At 36.8% G+C, this 14,959-nt stretch overlaps 1 long non-coding RNA gene across 3 annotated transcripts; it reads left to right on the top strand.

The window, feature by feature from the left end:
* The first annotated feature begins 6,853 nt into the window (after nt 1-6,853).
* Nucleotides 6,854-11,174, top strand: LOC105749643. 3 transcript variants are annotated; one of them, XR_004231153.1, is made up of 5 exons: nt 6,854-6,958; nt 7,053-7,103; nt 7,774-7,883; nt 9,192-9,305; nt 9,935-11,174. It is a non-coding gene; the product is annotated as an uncharacterized LOC105749643 (long non-coding RNA). The 3 variants fall into 3 exon arrangements; XR_004231152.1 differs by lacking the exon at nt 6,854-6,958 and having other exon boundaries at nt 6,988-7,103; nt 9,935-10,048; nt 10,506-11,174; XR_002769631.2 differs by lacking the exon at nt 6,854-6,958 and having other exon boundaries at nt 6,987-7,103.
* The last annotated feature ends 3,785 nt before the right edge of the window (nt 11,175-14,959 follow it).

The following is a 14,959-nucleotide window of genomic DNA, read 5'->3' on the forward strand; positions in this document are numbered from 1 at the left end:
GCAGTTCTTTAAAATTTTTTTGTTAATAGCTTAGAATTCTTCCTTTTGAGAACTCCCTGTTCATTTACTTTTATCATTTATCTAGGAAAGTTTGTTTGAATCAATTCCTTATCTTTGGATATGAGACTTTATCAAAGAAATATCTTGCAGAGATTTCCCCCTCCCCGCTCCATTTATCTCTTTTACTTGCAATTTTAGTTTTTTGTGTTGAAAACTTTTTAAATTTTATGTCATCAAAACTATTTATTTTCTTTTCTTTGATCTTTTCTGTCTCTTTCTGGTCTTGAACTTCCCCTATCCATGATTGGGGATAATTTCCTTACTTTTTTAATATATTTATTATAGTGCCTTTTATATCAAAGTCATGAAACCATTTAGATATTATCTTGATATATGACATAAGATATACATCTATACCAAGTTCTGCAAGACTGTTTTCCAGTTTTCTCATCATTTTTTTTTTGGCTAAATAATGAGTCCTTACCTTGTGAGCTCATTGGATTTATTTAACACTATGCTACTAGGTTCATTTGGTTTTGTATATTATTTACCTAATTTTTCTCCCTGATCAACCAATTGAATTTCATTATTATTTTTAGCTCTTTTTTTGTGCTGTGGTTAGTATAATACTGAATAAGTAAATTAATTTGGGCACTATTTTCATTTTTATTATATTGGCATAGTATGCCTAGCAGCAATAAATATTACTTTAATTATGTAGTTGTATATTTCTGTAGAATGTTTTGTAGTTATATAGTTTCTGTTTATATTCTAGTAAATGCACTCATACATTTTTTTAAATTCAATTTTTATGGTTGTTTTTTGTTTTTTACATCATTCATAGCTTTTCTTTTTTTCTTTTTCTTTTTTTTTAATAGCCTTTTGTTTACAGGTTATATGTATGGGTAACTTTACAGCATTAACAATCGCCAAACCTCTTGTTCCAATTTTTCACCTCTTACCCCCATCCTCTCCCCCAGATGGCAGGATGACCAGTAGATGTTAAATATATTAAAATATAAATTAGATACACAATAAGTATACATGACCAAACCATTATTTTGCTATACAAAAAGAATCAGACTCTGAAATATTGTACAATTAGCTTGTGAAGGAAATCAAAAATGCAGGTGGGCATGAATATAGGGATTGGGAATTCAATGTAATGGTTTTTAGTCATCTCCCAGAGTTCTTTCTCTGGGCGTAGCTGGTTCAGTTCATTACTGCTCCATTGGAAATGATTTGGTTGATCTCATTGTTGAGGATGGCCAGGTCCATCAGAACTGGTCATCATAGAGTATTGTTGTTGAAGTATATAATGATCTCCTGGTCCTGCTCATTTCACTCAGCATCAGTTCGTGTAAGTCTCTCCAGGCCTTTCTGAAATCATCCTGTTGGTCATTTCTTACAGAACAGTAATATTCCATAATATTCATATACCACAATTTATTCAGCCATTCTCCAACTGATGGACATCCATTCAGTTTCCAGTTTCTAGCCACTACAAAAAGGGCTGCCACAAACATTCGTGCACATACAGGTCCCTTTCCCTTCTTTATAATCTCTTTGGGATATAATCCCAGTAGTAACACTGCTGGATCAAAGGGTATGCACAGTTTGATAACTTTTTGAGCATAGTTCCAAACTACTCTCCAAAATGGTTGGATTCGTTCACAACTCCACCAACAATGCATCAATGTCCCAGTTTTCCCGCATCCCCTCCAACAATCATCATTATTTTTTCCTGTCATCTTAGCCAATCTGACAGGTGTGTAGTGGTATCTTAGAGTTGTCTTAATTTGCATTTCTCTGATTAATAATGACTTGGAGCATCTTTTCATATGACTAGAAATAGTTTCAATTTCTTCATCTGAGAATTGTCTGTTCATATCCTTTGACCATTTTTCAATTGGAGAATGGCTTGATTTTTTATAAATTAGAGTTAATTCTCTATATATTTTGGAAATGAGGCCTTTATCAGAACCTTTGACTGTAAAAATATTTTCCCAGTTTATTGCTTCCCTTCTAATCTTGTCTGCATTAGTTTTGTTTGTACAAAAACTTTTCAGTTTGGTATAATCGAAATTTTCTATTTTGTGATCAGTAATGATCTCTAGTTCTGCTTTGGTCATAAAGACCTTCCCCTTCCACAGGTCTGAGAGGTAAACTATCCTGTGTTCCTCTAATTTATTAATAATTTCATTCTTTATGCCTAGGTCATGAACCCATTTTGACCTTATCTTGGTGTACGGTGTTAAGTGTGGATCAATACCTAGTTTCTGCCATATTAGTTTCCAATTTTCCCAGAAATTTTTGTCAAACAGTAAGTTCTTATCCCAAAAGCTGGCGTCTTTGGGTTTGTCAAAGACTAGGTTGCTATAGTTGTTGACTGTTTTGTCCCTTGAACCTAACCTATTCCACTGATCAACTAATCTATTCCTTAGCCAATACCAAATGGTTTTGGTAACTGCTGCTTTATAATATAATTTTAGATCTGGTACAGCTAAGCCACCTTCATTTGATTTTTTTTTCATTAATTCCCTTGAAATTCTTGACCTTTTGTTTTTCCACATGAATTTTGTTGTTATTTTTTCTAGGTCATTAAAATAGTTTTTTGGGAGTCTGATTGGTATAGTGCTAAATAAATAGCTTAGTTTAGGTAATATTGTCATCTTTATTATATTTGCTTGCCTATCCAAGAGCATTTAATACTTTTCCAATAGGTTAGATCAGACTTAATTTGTGTGAAAAGTGGTCTGTAATTTTGCTCATAAAGTTTCTGAATTTCCCTTGGCAGATAGATTCCTAAATATTTTATATTATCAGTAGTTACTTTAAATGGAATTTCTCTTTGTAACTCTGACTGTTGGATTTTGTTAGTGATATATAAGAATGCTGTTCTTAAGTTTCCCTTCAATCCCCATCTCCCTGTGTGGAGGGGAGTGGGGTGGGTAAGATCAGAATGCCAGAACAAGACAGGAAACGAGGCTCTATATCTGCCACATCCAAAGTCACCCTGGACTCTGGATGCTCCAGGGCACTGGGGAGGGGTGTGTGACAACCCCTATAGTAGTTTCTTTTCCAGTGCCCCTCCTGATTGCACTTGGGGTGAGGTCCTGGGAGTTTCCTCCAAGGCCAGTTTCAAGCCCAGTGGCCCTGGCCATGACATTTAAAGAATGAATCCCCATAGTTCCCGGATATGGCAGCAACTAAAAATTGAACCTGTTCCTTGTTTGTTGTTCTGGCCCTTCTGTCTTTCTCCTTTGCAACTATTGATCCCTATTGTTAAAGACTCCAAAAGCTGTTTCTAACATCTGAGTTTGGGAGTAGGTCCCAAGGCCAACTTTCTGCAGCTTCCTCCAAATATCTGGGACAGATTGATGCAGGTTAAAAGGTGATCTCTTTTCTCTGGGCTACTGACTTAATGATAAGTCAATTACATTCAGAATTCAAAAGAATAACAGTTACAGCCCCAAGTGATTTTATCTTTAATAGCAAATTCTGCCAATCACAGATTAGGGCTAGATACATTATTTTAAAAGTTTACCAGGACTTAAATTTTGTTTAACATGTTTTATATGTCTAAACATCCTGGTACAAAGGATCAATAATTATACAGGCTTATAGATAATTATTAACAATTGCTAATTTACATTTCTCTGATCAATAGTGATTAAGCACATATTTACATATGACTAGAAATGGTTTTAATTTCTTCATCTGAAAATTATTTGTTTATATCCTTTGACGATTTATTGGAGTGTGGCTTGAATTCTTATAAATTTGGGTCAATTTTCAATATATTTCAGAAACGAGGCCTTTATCAGAACTCTTAAATGTAAAAGATATTTTCCCTATTTATTGCTTTTTTTCTAATCTGTTTTTTAAATAAAGCTTTTTATTTTCAAAACATATGCATGGATAATTTGACAAAATTGACTCTTGCATAGGGTGTTTCAGATTTTCTCCTCTTTCCTCCCACCTCCTAGATGGCAAGCAATTCAATATATGTTAAACATGTTAAAATATATGTTAAATGCAATACGTATAACTATATTTATACAATTCTCTTGCTGAGGAGAAATCATATAAAAAAAAGAAAGTAAATGAGTAAGAAAACAAAATGCAAGCAAACAACAACAAAAAGAGTGAGAATTTTAGCTGTGGTCCACATTCAGTTCCTACAGTCTTCTCTCTTGAGTGTTGATGGCTCTCTTCATCACAATATCATTGGAACTGGCATCAATCATCTCATTGTTGAAAAGAGTCACATTCATTATAATTGGTGGTCATATAATATTGATGTTGCTTTCCTTTTAATCTTGTCTGCATTAATTTTGTTTGTAAAAAAAACTTTTTAACTTAATATAATTAAAATTATCTATTTGGTGTTCAATTATAAGTTCTAGTTCTTTTTTGGTCACAAATTCCTTCCTTTTCCACAGATCTGAGAGGTAAACTATCCTATGTTCTTCTAATTTGCTTATAATATCACTTTTGTCTAAATCATGAACCCATTTCCACCTTATCTTGGTATAATGTGTGGTGTAATATTCTCTCTAAAAAGTAATATTCTCTGTTGAAGTTTTCTTGGGGTCTCTGGGAGCTGCCTTCATTTCATTTCAGTAATCACCACATGAATTAGCCAGGGATTAAAGTCCAAATCCTTTATTGTCTCCTTCAAAGTCCTATCTCCTTCACTTGGGTCTCGGCTAGTTTTCTTAGAGGCTTATCTCCTTGGTTCTAAGAACTTGAGCTTCTGCCTCCTTCTCTGTCCTCTGAATCTCTCCGAATCCAAAGGGTTGTGCATCAGCCTGCAGCCACCACAAAGATGGATAATGGTATGAATCGGCTTCTGAGAGCTTCTAGTACACTTGTCTCTGTTGGCCCTGAGAGCTTCTAGCTTATATGCACCACACTGAGTATATACCAATCATTATATCACTAGGAAACCATTATTTGTTATTGGATTAAATCAATGCTAAACTAGATTTAACCATTGTCTCCTCAATTCCTCTTAGTAATTCCACTTATTACCTTGTTTCAAGTTGTGGCCCATAACATTCTTTGTTGTAGGATTAAATCAGTACTAAACTAGATTTAACCATTGTCTCCTCAACACAGTAATAACCAATCCTATTCATACATAACAATTTTTTAGACAATACACAATCAATTGGCATCTACTTTATTTCCAGTTCTTTCCTCCTACAGAATATTGCTATAAACATCTTGGCGTATTATATTTCTGTCTTTGCCTTCCTTATGATACTTTATCTAACAGTGGAATCTCTGTTTAAGCTATAGATATTTTAGTCATTTTCTTAACATTTTTCAAGTTGTTTCCCGGAATACAAACCAATTTGCAGATCCACCAACAGTGCTTCAGTGTGACTATCTCTTCACAACTGCTGCAATATTGAATATTCCTAACTTTTGTTATCTTTGCCAATTTACAAGGGGAAATTTGATGGTGTAAATATTTATGGTGTTTAGTCATTTACCATTCTTTTGCTTATATCCATTGACCAATTATCCATTAGGGAATGGTTTTTAGCCTCTCATACTTCTATTGATTCCCTATACATATTGGCTATCATACCCTTTAGAAAAGAGATAACATGATGTCAATTCTTTCCAGCTGACAGCTTCTTTTTTAATCTTGGTGATGTTCATTTTATTTACACAACACAATTTCAATGACATGTAACAAAGATTATTTATTTTTTCTTTGGTAATCAATGTAATCCTCTCTAGCTGTTGGTTTGTCTGTGTGTGTGTGTGTGTATGTCTTTTTCTGTCTCAGTTATAACTGTGAAAGATAACAGATAAGCATTTTTAATGACATGCTCTTTAATATTCAAGTCACTCATCTATGGCAAGCTTATTAGGGCATATGATGTGATTTTCCTAAGCCAAATTTGTGTTCCCAAATTGCTTTCCAGGTCTTCCTCACTCCAGGTCCAACATTATATCTATTCACTACAACATCTTGCCCGTTCTAATAGCTAACATTTATATAGCACTTGAAGATCTGTAAAATCCTTGATTACTCCATCATTTGATGAGACTGAGTAAAAGTATAGTTTCCATTATTGCAGTTTGAAAATGTTCATTTGTCATTCCTTATGTTCTAATACCCAGCTCAGTCATTTCTGCTTCCAAGAAACCTTTCCTGATTCCATGGATTAGAAGAGATTCCCGTCTCCCCAGTCTCTCATTTAGTTGCTTGATCTCTCCTATCCACTTATCATATTGTTACCATAATTCTCTATCTCTGTCTTTCTCTGTTTCTCTTTGTCTGTCCCTTTCTGTCTGTCTGTTTTTCTGTCTCTTTCTCTGGATCTCTTTCTCTGTCTAGGTCTCTGTCTCTTTTCTGTCTCTGTCTGTCTGTCTCCCCTTCTCTGTGTGTCTCTCTGTCTCTCCCCCTTTACTATGTCTCCCATTGCTGAAAACCAAGCCTTCCTATAGAAAACACCTAATACATGTTTGTTGTCTTGAAATTGGATGCTTTGGATGAGCAGCTCACCTTTTCAATGAGTGAGTGTCTTCTCCTCCCCTCACCCTCCTGTGATCCTATGATCTGGTTTCTATGCTGTTTATTCATTCAGCTCCAGTTAATTATAGCCAGTCACAAACCAGAGGCACTTTATCATTGAGCACAAACTGGATGGAGAGACCACAATGAATAGACTGAAGAATAACCCATGGCACCAATGACAACCACTAATTTAAGGTTTTGTCAGAGACTGCCCCAATACTGCATTGTACAACCACTGTACTTTATCTTGTGCCTCAGTTTCTTCATAATAGTAGCTTTTGACTCCATATCGCCTTTTTTTTTTTTTTTAAACAACAGAACTGCTTCCAGACCCAAAGTCCATCTGAAGACATTTTTCACATTTTCTACTTCCAGATATTGTTCTAGAGCTCCACCTATTGGATAACAGTAACCAAGGTTTGTCATCTGACCCACCCCTACCCAGTGGATTTCTGCCATTTCACAATCATTGACTTGAATTCCGGTTTATAATTTGAGCTTTCACTTTCAGATAGAACACAGAATACAGCCACACTCTAAGAGATCTCCCCTGGATATCAAGGTAGGTAATATCACATATACCACGTGTGACCTTCTGTAAGTCTCTTCTGTCTTTTGGCTGTTTTTTTTTTTTTTTCCTGTGATAAAATGTGTGGATGAGATGGTATGCCAGGTGTGAGTGTTTCAGGAGGGTAGGGGAGTGTTGGACTTCATAATCTCCAAGGTCCCATTTATCTTTATGACTCTCAATACTATGATTTCCTACACCCTCATCCACCCCTTCCCCAATACTTTATTGAAGGAAATGGACCAGAAAGCCTGACGACTTGAGAGAGGACTCCCTGGGAGGTCCATGGCATCTGCTAGGGGAGGAGTGTGTGTGTGTGTGTGTGTGTGTGTGTGTGTGAATTTGGGGCAGAGGTGAGGAATATCCATAAGGTCACCATTACCTGGACAACTATGCTTTGCCCACAAAAAACAAATACAAGCAGATGAGGGGTGGATAAAAAGTTGGAATTCAGAAAATATGGGCTCATATCTTTCTGGTGACTTTAACTCTGTATGTATGGAAAAAGCCCTTAAAGTCTTTGATGATTAGTTAATTCAGTTTTTAAATGGAGATAATAAGGTACCTGCAACTCAGAATTCTTTAAGATTTACTTGGGAGTAGCCGAGCCAGGAAGGCAGAGACTAGTCAGGTCTTTGTCTCACTTCCTCCTCCTGTCCCTCAGATCAGCACCAGATCAAGTCTCTGAATGATTTTTGAAGTGACAGAACCCACAAATATTTGGAGTATAACAAATTTCCAGCAGAAGATATTTTTGGAAGAACTACATAAAAGGTATATTTCCAAAAAGATTTACTTGAAATGATATCTATAAAATGTTTTGCAATTTTCAAATCATTTTATAAAATGTTTATTACTATTATTATTTGAGAAAGAATGACTATTAAATTCTTCTCTTATTTTGCCTAGTTCAGAGGGAACTGAGCAGTATAGTAGATACTCACAGTTGGAAGCAGAAAAATCTGAGTTCACTTTCTCCTTTGACAACTTGCTAGGTATATGATCCTAGGTCATTCCCTTAACCTCTCAGCCTCAGTTTGTTCATATGTAAAATGAAGTTAATAACAGCACATACTACATGACATTATTCCTGAGGTGCAATTGAAAACAATTCAATTCAATTAACATTTATTAAGTGCCTCATAAATGTCAACCACTCTGCAAAGTCCCAGGGAATGAAAGAAGGAATGGAGAAAGGGATAAAGAAGGAGAGGGAGGAAAGGAGAAAGGGGAATGAATGAAGGAAGAAAGGGATGAAGGAACAGAGGGAAGAAAAGAGTGAGAGGCATGAATAAATGGGAAGGGAAGAAGGAAAGAAAAGGAAAAGAAGGAAGGAAAAAAGGAAGAAGGAAGGAAGGAGAGAACGATGGAAGGCTAGAGGGAAGGAGGAAGGAAAAGAGAAAGGGAGGAAATGATGGAGGGAGAAGGAAGGAAAGAAAGAATAAATGAAGGAACAACGGACTTTCTCATTTATATTCAGTATAGCATATTTGCACATAGCTGTTTGTAAGTTGTCTCCCTCTTCAGACTGAGAGCTCCTTCAAAGCAGAAAGTATCTTTTGTCTTTTTTTATCCTACAGACTTAGTACAATGTCTAGGATACTGAAGATAATAAATTCTTATTGACTAACTGCTTTGCTGACTCTCCAAAGTATAGAAAGAAGTACCTCATCATAACTGTCATAATAATACACTCCTTGTAGCCTCCTCTGCAGAGTCCAACTTTATTCTTAATAAATAGGCTCTGTCCTGGTAGACACTTTCTGGGGTTTGAGAGGAGGCATCTGTGGACAAGGAATGGATGCAAGAAATGGAAGAGAGCATCAGCAGGGTCCCAAGAGACCCAGGGATGGGGATAGTAGTTAGAAAGCCTGTAGTGTATGATCCCTGTTTTCCCTATGCTCAGTCAGATGCCCATCCTCCTCCCTGAGCAGAGACATCAATGTCCCTCTTCTAGAGAAGGATCTCCGTATAATTGACCTGTTTGGGGAGGAGATTCCAAAGACTAATATGTAATGCCTTTACCTGTGCCAGGACAGAGCGTGCAGGTCATATTCTCCTGAGTTACATGATGTCTTTCAGGTGAAGAAGAGACAAAACCAATGGATCCCCAAGTGAGAAATACTATAAGGAACATCATTGGTTTGTGGACAATATCATATTTCTTTTCTACATCCATCTTTTTTACCTACAGAAGTAAGTATAATTTTTAAAAAAATCAGGGCAGGAAATTCCTCTTGAGCCCTAAGGGCCAGATTTGAGTGGTGAAGGTATAGGGATATGAATACTGGTTGTTTCTACCCATCCCCTAACCAATTTAAGCCAATAATAGTATCACTAATACCTATAGTAAACACATTTTGGGATTTTCTGGGGTACTTTGCCCATAAAGTAATACAGAGAGAAAAGTTGTGGGATTATAAGACATATCAGAAACTTAAAATTCTTCTTTCCTCAGGAGTCTGAGACTGAAACTAAGGAATTGTCTCTAGATCCCTGTAACCCCCACTAACACTTTCTGTTGGTAAGGCTATTGGTCTCTTTCCTTATCTGGGATGTTTCCCTGTATGAGAAGATATGGGTGCAAAAGGTAGGTGAGATACCTTTTGGGGGACTATGGGCATCTCAATTCACATCTCTCCACTTCTGTGTCTTCAGTGGGAGAGCTGGGCCAGCAGTCTTCTTCTGTGAGACAGATTTAGTTGGAAAAGGCTCCTACTCTCAGTTTTTTGGTAGCTACTGAGTCCTTTAGCCAAAGCTGACAGTTCAGAGGATAGGGGAGCATTTAAGTGTTAGTGCCCTTAACTCTTGTTGTTCTCTTGCAGAACGTCTTCAGAAAGTAGGTTTTCTGTGGCATGTGCATGGGATCCTGTCAGTGACATATTCAATGGAAGTGGGTGCTTGTATTTGTTTTTTGTGGGCAAAGCACAGTTGTCCAGGTAATGGTGACCTGGGAGCAAGGATGGGTAAGGGGAGGGTAATTGGACAATATTAAAGGGCAGTCCTCAAAAAAAACTAACTGGGTGTCAACTCCCTATGCTCATTCTATTATTACTCCAGTCTCTACACAGTCTTGAGCTCAGGTATCCATTTTTTTCCTTTTAAAGACAACTGTGACTGTGACTCTCCCCAGATATCAGCAGAAGCATGTGGCCCAGAGATCTCTTGAGGAATTTAGAGATGGGGAGGAGAAAGGTTCCTGAGGATGGAATAGGTTGTGTATAATTCAGTGTGTCAGGTAATACAGAGGTGGTAGAGAGAGCCAGTTCTGTGACTTGGGGTGGCTGAAGAGGCAAGTGGCTCCTACCTCCCTAGAGGAGAGAACTGGGAAGGGAAACCAAATAGTCTACTTTGGAACAGTTTCTAAGAGGTCATCGATCATTCTTTGTTCTGCAGGATTTATTCATGAGGAAGATTGGACGAACTGGTGTTGGAGCCTCATTTTGCTCTCCATCACATTCTTAACAATATTTTTTTTTAAATTTATAATTCAATATTATTTCTCTTTTTTTATGATACTGATGTTTTCAATTAATTTCACAAATATTGACAGCATCATCTTTTTGATGTCTGTATTAAGGATATATTTTTTGCGTTTTCTTCCCAAACTTTTAGAGTCGAGCTCTGCTTCTGGTATATAGGGGGCCTATTCCACACTTCCTATACAGGCTTTGAGCACAAGGTTTTCAGTGGGAAGCTTTGCCTGCTTTTTTTCAGGTAAACAGCCTAGTTTCCCAGAATTTGCCTTCTAAGCTGGGACTGGAAGCTGCCCCACTCATTTGCTCTTCTACTGAGCCAAGACTGAAGGTCTTAAGGTGCTCATGAGCTGTGATTAAGACTCTCTCACCAGTTTCCCACAGTCTATCTGAGCTCTCCTGAACACCCTTTTCACTTCAGGGCACCTGACCTTTCTTGAAGTTTTTCCAGTCTCTCTTGAGCTGGCAAGTAGTTTCATTTTAGTTATGTAAATTATGTAAAACATTTCCATATTAGTCATTTTGTACAAGAAGACTCAACTAAAAGAAAAAAAATGTAATAAAGTGATAAATAGCATGCTTCACTCTATTCAATCAATATGAGTTTTTTCCTCTCTTCCCCCCACTCCCTTCCTTAGATGGCAAGTAATCCAATATATGTTAAATATGTGTAATTCTTCCATACATATTTCCACAATTATCATGTTGCACAACAAAAATCAGAAGAAAAAGGAAAAAAAAAAGAGAAAGAAAACAAAATGCAAGCAAAGAACATCAAAAAAAGTGAAAATAATATGTTGTGATCCACACTCAGTTCCCACAGTCCTCTCTCTGGGTGCAGATGGCTCTCTTCATCACAAGACCTTTGGAACTGGCCTGAATCACCTCACTATTGAAAAGAGCCTATCTGTCAGAACTTATCATTATATAATTTTTTATTGTTGCTGTCTACTATGTTGTCCTGGTTCTATATACTTAGGATCACTTCATCCAAGTATCTCCAGGCTTCTCTGAAATCATCCTGCTGATCATTTCTTTTTCTTTTTTTTTTTTTGAGGATAAACTGGAACCATTCCCAGATGCTGATCATTTTTATAGAACAATATTATTCCATAACATCCACAGATCATAATTTATCCAGCCATTCTCCAACTAATGAGCATCCATTCAGTTTTCAGGTTTTTTTGCCATTACAAAAAGGATTCCCACAAACATTTTTGCACATGTGGATCCTTTTCCCTTTTTTATGATCTCTTTGGGATACAGGCCCAGGAGAAAAACTGCTGGATCAAAGGGTATGCTCAATTTGATAGCCCTTTGGGCATAGTTCCACATTGCAATTCCACCAACAATGTATTAGTATACCAATTTTCCTACATCCCACCAACATTATTGAACACAAAATAGATAATTTTGATTATATTAAGTGAAAAATTTTTGTAGAAACAAAACTAATGCAGACAAGATAAGATGGGAAACAATAAACTGGGAATACATTTTTACATTCAAAGATTCTGATAAAGGCCTCATTTCTAAAATATATAATTATATATATAATTAACTCAAACTTATAAGAATTCAAGCCATTCTCCAATTGGTCCAATAAATGATCAAAGGAAATGAATAGACATTTTCAGATGAAGAAATTGAAACTATTTCTAATCATATGAAAAGATGCTCCAAATCACTATTGATCAGAGAAATGTATTAAGACTACTCTGAGATACCATTACACACCTCTCAGATTGGATAAGATGACAGGAAATGGGAATGACCAGTGTTGGAAAGAATGGAAATACATTGTTGGTGGAACTGTGAATGGATCCAACCATTCTGGAGGAAAATTTGGAACTATGCTAAAAAAATTATCAAACTTTTCATACTCTTTGATCCAGCAGTGTTTCTACTGGGCTTATATCCCAAAGAGATCTTTTTTTTTTTTATAGCTTTTTATTTACAAGATATATGCATGGGTAATTTTTCAGCATTGACAACTGCAAAATTTTGTTCCAATTTTTCCCTTCCTTCCTCTCACCCCCTCCCCCAGATGGTAGGTAGACCATACATGTTAAATATGTTAAAGTATATGTTAAATACAATATATGTATACATATCCATGCAGTTATTTTGCTGCACAAGAAGAATTGGACTTTGAATTAATGTACAATTAACCTGTGAAGGAAATAAAAAATGCAAGCGTACAAAAACAGAGAGATTGGAAATGCTATGTAGTGGTTCATACTCATTTCCCAGAGTTCTTTTGCTGAGTGTAGCTGGTTCATTATTGAACATTCATTATTGAACAAAGGGAACTGGTTTGGTTCATCTCATTGTTGAAGAGAGCCACATCCATCAGAATTGATCATCATATAGTTTTGTTGTTGAAAATATAACCATCTCCTAGTCCTGCTCTTTTCACTCAGCAACAGTTCCTGTAAGTCTCTCCAGGATTTTCTGAAATCATCCTGTTGGTTGTTTCTTACAGAACAATAATATTCCATAACATTCATATACCACAACTTATTCAGCCATTCTCCAGTTGATGGGCAACCACACAGTTTCCAGTTTCTAGCCATTACAAAGAGAACTGTCACAAACATTTTTGCAGGGTACAGGTCCCCTTTCCTTTAAGATCTCTTTGGGATATAAGCCTGTAGTAACACTGCTGGATCAAAGGGTATGCACAGTTTGATAACTTTTTGAGTATAGTTCCAAATCGCTCTCCAGAATGGGTGGATGTATTCACAATTCCACCAATAATGTATCAGTGTCCCAGTTTTCCCACATCCCCTCCAACATTCAGCATTATCTTTTCTTTGAAGAGTGGAATAATGAGCTGAATCTAGTGTAGTGAATCTAGTCAGTACAGTTTCATAATTTTCTTCAGCTTCATGCAGTAGATGTTTACAGCACCCAACGCAGTGAAGAGTGAAAGGGATCCAAGGCTGAGGTATATGAGGGCAAGATTTATAAGAGGATGAGAAGCTAACAGATTCAGGAGAAGACAAACCAGTGTAGACCAGTTCACCAAGAGGTCAAGATGGGCAAAAGAAGAGAGTGTAACTAATGGAGAGGTGATTGCCTGGGAAAAAAACTGAGGGGTTGGGAGACGGGTTCATGATGTAGATGAAGAACAAGGTTTGGGGTTGCAAGGTGATAGATAAAATAATAATAAATTATTATCAGGTGAAGAAATTTCAAAACTCACTAACACAGAAGTTATACATCTGTGGATGTGGCAAGATCAGAGTATGATTGTTTCTGTGGGTGACTTAAATGGGGTAGAGAATTATGTGGTCATGGAAAATGACTAAGTTGAAGAATAAAGAGTTTAGGGTGTCTGAGAACACACACACATACATATATACACACACAAATACACACTTTTACACACAAATAAAACATACATATGTATATGTGTACATTTATACAAACACACATATATGTGTGTGTGCATGTATGTGTGTATATACAGAAAGTAGTATCTCAGTGCTCATCTGCCTTGAAACTCATCACATTAGGTATTCAACACATTTCAATGAGAAAAAAGTGCTTCACCCTTGATGCTTGCTTGGAATTCACACAACTGTTAATTTCTTGGTTGAGTAGTAGGAATGTAAGTTTGGCCAGGTGTAGTGCTCAGGCCCTGTGGCTGCCACTATTGTTCTTGGTTATGGGCAGCTCCTTCACAGTGACCACAGCAGTGCTCTGGACTATCAGGTTGGAACCCACAATGCTAAAGTTGTGCTCCTCATGGGCTGGGCTGGTGCATGTTGTGGCTGCAGTATATAGTCTCCTGGCTTCCAAAACAGTAGTACTGGAAGGGACATGGAATAGCTGGCATGCTAAGCAAGAAAAGAAGCAGCTAGGGCAGGAGAAACAGCGTAAGTATCCCAGAAGGAGATGGCAGCAGCTGCAGAGGACCTAGGATGTCTGGTATCTCTAAGCCTGACAGAGGCCAGAACTCTGGGCAGTAGATGATGTGGACTATAGTTTTAGCCTTTAGATTCAGGATCTTCACCCCACCAAGAAAGCTTGAACAGCAGCAGGTGGAGGCAGATTATAAAGGTCAAAATTCCCTTCCGACAGTGATTTGGGTTGAGAAGGGACAATGTAGTGGGCTGAACTGGGCTGAACTGAACTGGCTTGCTTCTCTGTATCTATGAACCTCACTTGTACTTTTGGGGAGTTGGATGGGGTAGGATCATTAGGCTTCAGACTAGAAATGTAATTTTTTAATGGTCATGTACAATTTTAATAAGAAATATGTCCATTTAAAAATATCTTTCAGGAATGCTTTTTTCAGAATTTCTTCTTTTTTTTTCCTTTTTTTAAATAGTATTTTATTTTTCAAAATACATTCCAAGAGTTTTC

Source organism: Sarcophilus harrisii, chromosome 1, assembly GCF_902635505.1.
Source record: "Sarcophilus harrisii chromosome 1, mSarHar1.11, whole genome shotgun sequence".
Classification (NCBI taxonomy): domain Eukaryota; kingdom Metazoa; phylum Chordata; class Mammalia; order Dasyuromorphia; family Dasyuridae; genus Sarcophilus; species Sarcophilus harrisii.